Source organism: Triticum aestivum, chromosome 3A, assembly GCF_018294505.1.
Source record: "Triticum aestivum cultivar Chinese Spring chromosome 3A, IWGSC CS RefSeq v2.1, whole genome shotgun sequence".
NCBI classification, from domain to species: Eukaryota; Viridiplantae; Streptophyta; class Magnoliopsida; order Poales; family Poaceae; genus Triticum; species Triticum aestivum.
The window spans coordinates 699840085-699848816 of NC_057800.1; the positions used below are offsets into that span (position 1 = coordinate 699840085).

An 8732-nucleotide genomic window follows, 5' to 3' on the forward strand; every position below is an offset into this window, starting at 1 on the left:
CTATAACATGTCTACTCTTCGTTTAGATATATTTTTTATTCCATCTATGTTGTTGTGAGGGAGCATGCTTCTTATGGGGAATGGTGATGATTTCTTGAGCTTTCATTTTGTTCTCCTTTCTATCCAAAACATAGTTTTCGCAGAGTCGATGTATGTGCCGGTTTGCCCGGATAATCCATGTAGCGGTTAGTCTGTTTTTATTCATATAATTACTGGACTCCTATAAAAAACACGGAGATGTACTGCGCTATATGTTCTCTGATCCGTTGAGCCCAAACATGTACAAGTGGATCTGATCGTTAGATTTTAATTATATTTTGGACGTTGTCATAGCTAGCAATATATAGTGCAGTTTACTTTCTTTGTCCTCTTGTGGCCACTAACTAAATCTTTTGTGTTTTCTTCTTTTGCTCAGGGCCCTATGCTCCTATAGCTTGAATTAGGGTGGTGCCAGTGATTCACAAGGTAATTTCACCTCCTTTGAAAATAAAGTGTCTCCGTGCTTCACTTTTGGCCACTTTGATTCTAATGCACATATGTGCATTCCTTTTTTGTCATTTATGCGAATTGTGTACTTCTACAATGACAAATCGGTATATCTTAGCTGTATGTTGTTGAGTCATTTAAAATGGATGCAGAACCCTACATTATAAGTTGATCATGCTGATTTATAATACCTCTGATCCATAATAGGTGTCGCAGTTGTGAACATTTTGGATCGGAGGGAGTAGTTTTGTTGCCTACTATTGGTGTAAAGCTCTTGCTCTAGGCTCACACGATCTAATTATTGTTCTATATAGAACACCACCTTTTAGTTTTTTATAATCCCTCAATTTTCTACAGAAATATGTTGCCCCAATATGCCTAATTTTATATTCAGAGGTAGCATTGATGCACTTGCCTCCTTCAAAAGGCCATATGTGTTGCTTTGTGCTACTTCTCTTTCATATCCAGTTATGAAATAGCTATGGTAACTTTTTCTATTGCATTCATTTAGCTGCATTTTAGATTCAATCTGTTTTCTTAACTACTTATTATAGTGTCACATGAACCTTTCTTTTACTGGCCTACATGAACAGTGCGAACACTGGTTCTTTATAAAGGCGTTATAAAGATGTAGGTACTCTTCAAAGCAATTAGAAAGAAATAAAGCCTCAATCAACGTAGTTCAGAGGATAGAGCCCATGGTGGCTACCATTGATGTCTGAATTGTGAAGTACAATCTTCTGCACTTTGCTCTACAGGCACAGTGTTACTAATTTGTGTTCAATCTCAGTATTCCATTTATCTGAATTTTGTATAGTTTGCATAGTGCTTAGGTTCATTAGCTAATTATATTGTTTTTGTAGATCTTCCATATTATCATTAGCAAGGTGAAGTCATTCAAGTATTGGCCACTACTATCTGCATTAGCTTCGCCTCAGAAAATAACCTTTTCACTTGGAAGGAGGAAGTAGGAGTTCTCAGTAATGGTTAACTACAAGCTACACTAGATGTTCTTTGATTAACAAAGACAAATGTCCTACTATTATCGATGTTTCCAGAGCTTCGTTCTCAATTTGTCTGTTATCTCATTATGTTTATGAGCAGCTCCAAAATCTGACACTTATGCTTGCCAGTATGAATTTCTTGGCTATATTTTATAGAACTTATGTCTTGACGCTTTGTACTGAACTTGATGCAGTCCAATTCAAGTCAGTTGTCCTGAGCAAGCACTATGTCTTGCTTTTGGTACACTTTGTGCCTTTATGCTTTGTAGTAATGTTCAAGGCCAGTTGTCTTGGGAACAACTATACCATGCTTCTGGTATATCATTAATTTGTATGCTCTATGCTAAACTCAGTTATCTGGGCAGCAACTATATTACTTACTGATTGTGATCTGTACAAAATAAATTTAGCTTGAGTGATTGCTCTGATTTCCTTTGGATGCACAAAATGCTTTGTTATATTTGAGTTTTATACGTTGGATCATTGTGCTGAGCCAGGCACCGGTGCGCCAGGGCGCACTTCCGATCTAGTGTCTATGATTAGGCCATAATGAGGGGAGCGTGTAGGCTTTAGTGCTAGCAGTTCGTTCGCGATGATTTGGTTGTCTGTCTCAACAATCACTTGGCCATTGTAATTTCCTTGCATAGCCTGCAGACCTACCAGGATGGCTCGGGCTTCGGCTTCCTCAGCGCTCCGGCACATTGGTAGCCTCTTGCAGGCTGACTTCAAGACAACACCACAGTAGTCTATGTAGGGTGTAACCCTATGTGGCCGATCTCTCACGAAAGGAGCGAATTCCAACAAAGAACAAGAAGAACACGGAGAAGAACGGAGGGAAATCACAAAGGGAAACACTAAAACCAACAAGAAATAGTCACACATATGCTAGATCCTCAAACACATAAAAGATACATGATCCATGGGCAACTAAGGACGATACAAATAGCACGATCTTCTCCGTGAGGAGGTCTTGAGGTTCTTCCTGTGAAGGGGTCTTGAATCCGCTTGGGGGATCTTCTCCGAGGAGGCGCTATCTTCAAGGAGAAGGTAACCAAGTGGATGAGCAAAGCTCTCACACAAATATGAGCACTGGCGGAGGGCTCCGGTAGGCAGGGTATGGCGCCCGCCATACCTTGATTTTTGGCCAAAAAAATTTATGTCTACGTATCTATCACTTTTGTACTGCCTAGACATCGGCTGGAGCATCGACCGCGGCCAGATGGGGCTCTGCATCGAGCGCCCACTAGTGTATACCTAGAAAAACAGAAAGAAATGAACGCCCGCACACACCGACGCTGCGACACGAACGCGACCAACTCCACCCACCCAGACGCGACCAAACCTAGCGTGGCGGCGGCGGCTGGCCAGGTCGCAAGGTCCAGGCGGGCGCGACGGCGGGGCAGTCGACGGCGTCAGCGGGTTGGGGGCTTGGAGGGCTGCTGCACAGCGGCGCTTGCAGCGGCGGCTCCGGCGATGGCTTCAGCGGCGCGGGGGCTTCACCGGCGGCTTCAGCAAGCGACGGCCACAGTCGGGGTCGGGGATTTTTCTGGTAATCCCTAGGGGCTAGGTCTGAACTCTGAACTTTGTTGGGGCATTGGCGTTTTTTTCTTCTGTCAGTTCTCCATGATCTGAAGTTTTTGAACCAGAACTCCAGATTTGTTTATATTCATTCGTGCTAGTGTATTGTCATTGCCTGGGTCTTCTAGACGCCATTGAAAGCATCATTATCGGTATGTTTTAGGTTGTTTTTCTATTGAAACATGCCTACATTTTCAGTGTATTTCATTTTGAGTTGTAATGTGTATTGACTCTTTCGATTTGCATCAAAAGAATTTTTTCCTTAAGACTTCGCCACACCTTAATTTTTTTCCGTCCTCCGCCTCTGAATATGAGCTAATCCTTTGCTAACCCTAACTAGGAGGAGGGAGAGGTCTATTTATAGTCTTAGGGCAAAAGAGGGGCGAAGTGGAGGGGTAGATGGGCTTCGGCCCGAAACTGGACGCAACCAGGGTCTGGTCGTCCGTGAGGCGCCGGTCGTCCGGAGGCTCGCGGAGGTCCGGACGTCCGTAGATCTTCGGATATCTGTAGATTAGGTTCTGTTGCCACGGTGTCGGACGTCCGTAGGTGTCCGGTCGTCCGGTCTTCCTCAGACTTTTGCTAATTTCATTCTGTTGGTGAAACGTCGGTCGTCCGGAGCCTGGGAGTCATCGGACGTCCAGTCCTGATCAGACATCTGGTCACTGTAGCTTTCGTTGGCCTGAGTTCATGGGGCTGGCGTCACCTTCAGGGGCCGGACGTCTGGGCTGCGCCGGTCGTCCGGTGGCTGTACCTTCCGTGGCAGCTCTTCTTCTCCGTCTTCACGTCCACCTTTCTCTTTGGATTCTCCTTGCTCCTTAGCTTCTTCATGGCTAACTCCTTGATACCTGAGTATGCACAATGTCTCCGTTTGAGATAGTAGCCATGTCACATGTGCATAGAAGTGGACTTGTGAGAGGAGAGATGTCACCTTGGTTTCGAGAGCTCTTGCACGTGCTCGTGTCATGGGTCCACAAGGCACTTGGTGCGACGATGGTAGGTCCATGGGGATGACCTTGGGATGCTCCGCATCATCTTCCTCCCTTGGGAAAGATCCGACAACGGATCAAATTCTTCATCACCATGGTAGGACGAGAGGTCCTTGACATTGAAGATGTCGCTCATGCACTATTACAAAAAAGCTTATAGACAGATGCTTACTAGTAGCATGCTATATTGTCCCGCGCCACTACTACTTACTAGTAGCGCGTGGTCAAAAAAACACGCTACTAGTAAATATCTCTAACCTTGCCTCGCGAACAAACCATAATAGTAGCGTGGGTTCTAAAACCTACGCTACTACTATGTGGATAGATGTAGCGCATTGCCGACAACCGCGCTACTAGTATACTTCCACCCTCACCCCACGCCACCAACAGTCCCACTCCACCCTCCACCCGCCCCGTTTATCTCAAAAAAAAAGAAATTCACCCAACCCCCGATCCAGATCCCCTCCATCACTGGCCACCCACCCACCGCCGACGGCGATCTCTCGTCCACAGTCGACCTCCCCTCCACCGCCAACGCTGACGCCCCCATCCTCTCCCCCTCCACTTCTCTCCCTGGCGACGACCACATCGGGGGCTCCTGGATCCGCGCCGCCGTCGAGCTGGGCCGCCAAGGTCGGCTCCTTCCCCACAACCACGGTCGCCGCAGGGAGGAGGTGATTGACGGGGCAGCCACCATCGAGCTCACCCCGTCTACTTCTTCTCGGGACGCCGCGCTCCTTCTCCGCCACCAGCCCACCACCGCCACCGCCACCGCCACCGCAGGGAGACGAGGATTTACGGGGTCGCCACCATGCAACCTCCCCATGTACCATGTTTCAGCTGCTGTTGCTTCTGTCGCCATGCTTTGTGTGATGCCTCTCCTAATTCAGTATTTTTTTCCCTAGTATAATCTAGTTGCGAGGTCAGGGGAAATCGTCTCCGTTTGTCTGCATTCGACGGGAGTAGTCTAATTATTAATAATTCGATAAAGGGGAATGCGCCCTTTAGCTTATCACCATGTGTAGTTCAGCAAATCAGAGCTCCAAGTACTGCTACTTCTTTGCGAAATTCCAAATTTCATGGACAAACCTTGTTCTCTTGCCATGGAATTAGAGGCAAACAGGTTTGGGTTTACAGTTATCATTGGGGCAGTGAGAATTAGAGTATGTGCTTCCTTTTGCTTGGGGGAGTTCTGTGCTGTGTTTTGTCCATTTTGAACCTTGTATTGTTGTCAATTGTGTAGTACTGTATGTTCTTACTGATCTGCTGGACAACATGCCTGACAAAGCCTTAATGATCACACTAGAATTGAAGGAAGCCAACATTGATTTGTTTTGCTCTTTAGGTTTATTTGCTTGACGTAATATGTGTTGTTGCCTGATCTTAATTCGCATGAATGTATGTGGCAAACCGTGCTTCAAACAAGATCAGTCAGCTCGCAGATAATGTCTACGTCTGCCGCTCTGGATCTGTAAGTGTTTTATATTTCTGCAGAAGATTGGGCACATTCTCATGTTGTTTATCACATTTTTATTGTGATATTCAGTTGTTTGAGGATGCATCATTCAGTTAGTCTATTTCATAACTTAATCTTACTTTTACTTCTTAACGAGTATTCCCTAAATCAATGAGTAGGGTATGTTTGGTTGCTGTTGTTGATAATAAACAAAATAACAAAAGCTAGCAAGACAAGAGTTTATGTTTTGCTTTCTCATGCCGCAATTTGTTCGTTGCTTCCAACATTGCTTGTCTTGTGGAAGAGTGGAACTCTTGAGTTATCACACCATCATTAGTTTTCATCCTCTGTGTTAATTTTTGGTAGTCAGATACCCATTCTCTGTTCATATGTCTCACATGTAGCATGTTATCTTGCATGCTGCTGATAGACAAATTATTTCAGATTATGTGCGCTATTTTCTCCACGAACACACGTAAGTACTCTCTTTTTTATGACTTCCACTTCTCGATCCTGGCCCGGAAAAGGTGCAAAATACAGTTTTTTGCTCCTAAATCAGAGTAGGATGGCACCGAATAAATTAAATAGAACTTAAATTTCAGTTGTCAATATGATTGCAGTCAGTTGAATGTTTGATTTGCAAGTTAGTTGATGTTAGATTTGTCCTCCTTGTACAGAATTCAGCTTGGGTAACCAGCTACCGTGAAAGTTGCATCCAACTTAGTTAGGTTGCTGGCCTATCAGAACAAGGTATGTCTTGTCATCACAAGAATGTTGATGGCGCTTAATGTTTGTTCGCCTTCTTTAGACAAATCATGTCATTTCTCATATTTGTTATCAACGCCCAGAGCATGTTGCAAGCTGGATGATAGTCGGTGGATGGGATAAATATGAGGGGGGCCAAATTCACTCGGTCCCTCTTGGTGGAACGATCTTGAGGCAGCCATTCGCAATTGGAGGTAAGTTTTCCCCAATAGAAGTGGAGCATTCCTTGCCTATACTTGAATTTACATCCTTGAGTAGCTTCTAGCACTTGTTTGCAACAAACCTGGTGCAGTCTTGGCAGGCTTGTACTCACTTACTTGCTTGTGGTTTGTAAAACACACTGGGTTATAATCACACTTCTTATCCTGGCTCAATGCAATCTGGCTGCACTTAGTGTTGAGAAACACCGAGCATATAGTTGTGCTAATCCAGCTTTACTGTATGCTATACCAGGTGCAGATTCTCACACTTCTATGTTATTGCTGTCCTTTTTCAGGATCTGGTTCCAGTTACCTGTATGGGTTGATGGATCATCAATGGAAAGAGGGTATGACCCAGGAAGAAGCTGAGGTACGTCATTTAGTTTCTTCTGAGGAACTTCAGAGTATCAGTAGATCTTTTCCGGTTTAAAAAGAAGTGCTAGGACATACTTCCTACGTCCCAAAATAAGTGTTGTGGCTTTAGTTTGAATTTGTTAATAGTACTATTTCGTTGACTTGATGCAATTTGTGTACTAATAAGTTTTCACTTTCCTGACGTGGGTGCAGAGGTGATTGGCGCTGACTAGCGCGGCCCGGTGGCGCTGTGCTATTCAACCACTCGGAGGCATACTTCGCCGTGAAGCCCGGTGACCACGTCGCACAGATGATCGTCCAGGTGATTTCGACGCCGGAGGTCGCCGAGGTGGAGGACCTCGACGCCATCGTCCGAGGGAGGGAGGTTTCGTGTCCACCGGCATCTGAACTCCGAGCCTTGTAGATACATCTAGAGAAGTGGTCTGTTTAGGTTGGTGGTAGACCACTAGGGAAGGTACCCACCTTACGATGATGGTTGTGTGTGTCTGATGTTAAATGGATCTTGAGATGGTTCTGTGATGTTGTGTCTGATGTTAAATGGATCTTGAGATGGTTCTGTGATGTTGTGTCTAATGTTAAATGGATCTTGAGATGGTTCTGTGATGTTAGTTTGGTTTGCACTAGACGTATTACCATTCATGAATACTACATCTATTTTTTATTTTTTTATTCCTAAATTGTTAGTAGTAGCGTGGGTCAAAAGTGAGGGCTACTAGGAGTTAGGTTAGTAGTAGCGTGGGTTTTAGGTTAGTAGTAGCGCGGGTGACGCGCTACTAACTTTTTAGCCGTAGTGCGGGGTAAAAAACGCGCTACTGCTAAAAATTAGCTGTAGCGTTGTAGCTGTAGCGTCGTAGCAGTAGCGCAGGAACCCACGCTACTGGTATGCAAAAAACCCACGCTACTGGTAGTGTTTTTCCTAGTAGTGATGGAGTACTTGTCGCGTGGGATGTCGATCTTGTAGGCGTTGTTGTTGTAGCATGCAAGCACCTTGGATGGTCCATCGGCTCGCGGTAGAAGCTTGGACTTGCGCTCGTTGGGGAACCGGTCCTTGCGAAGTTGTAGCCACACAAGATCACCAATGTCGAATACCATGGGGTGCTTGTTGATGTTGAGCTTGGTCGCAAGATGGTGTACTTGGCGCTCGATGGTGTGCCGTGTATCCGCATGCACCTTATTGAGATGGTTCACATGTGCACTTGCGTCCATATTGATGCGCTCTTGGAGTGGTAGAGGAAGAATGTCCAATGGTGACAATGGGTTGAATCCATAGACGACCTCGAAGGGGGACTTGCCAGTAGTTGAGTGTCTTGCACGGTTGTAGGCGAACTCGGCGATAGGTAGACAGTCCTCCCACTCCTTGATGTTCTTCTTGATTAGCACGCGAAGTAGAGCGGAGAGTCTGCGGTTGGTCACCTCCGTTTGGCCGTCGGTTTGTGGATGGTACGCCGTGGAGAAGAGTAGCTTGATTCCAAGCTTGGCACATAGGGTCTTCCAAAAGTAGCTTAGGAATTTGACGTCGCGGTCCGGGACAATCGTCTTTGGCACTCCATGTAGACGCAATATTTCCCTACAAAAGAGAGTGGCAACATGTGAAGCATCGTCTATCTTGTTGCATGGTATGAAATGTGCCATTTTAGAGAATCGGTCCACAACAATAAATACCGAATCCTTTCCATTTCTAGTTCTAGGCAATCCAAGTACAAAATCCATGCTAATATCTTCCCATGGTTGATATGGAATTGGGAGAGGCATGTAAAGGCCATGGGGTTGAGCTTTAGACTTAGCTTTGCAACATGTAGAGCATCGGTTGGTGAAGCGGTTGACGTCGCGAAACATCTTGGGCCAAAAATAGTTTTTGGAGAGCGTAGCGAAAGTCTTGTCA

General features: G+C 45.4%; 1 pseudogene; it reads left to right on the plus strand.

Moving 5' to 3' along the window:
• Positions 1-4074: 4074 nt before the first annotated feature.
• LOC123057195 (proteasome subunit beta type-6-like) lies at positions 4075-7048 on the plus strand (annotated as a pseudogene).
• The last annotated feature ends 1684 nt before the right edge of the window (positions 7049-8732 follow it).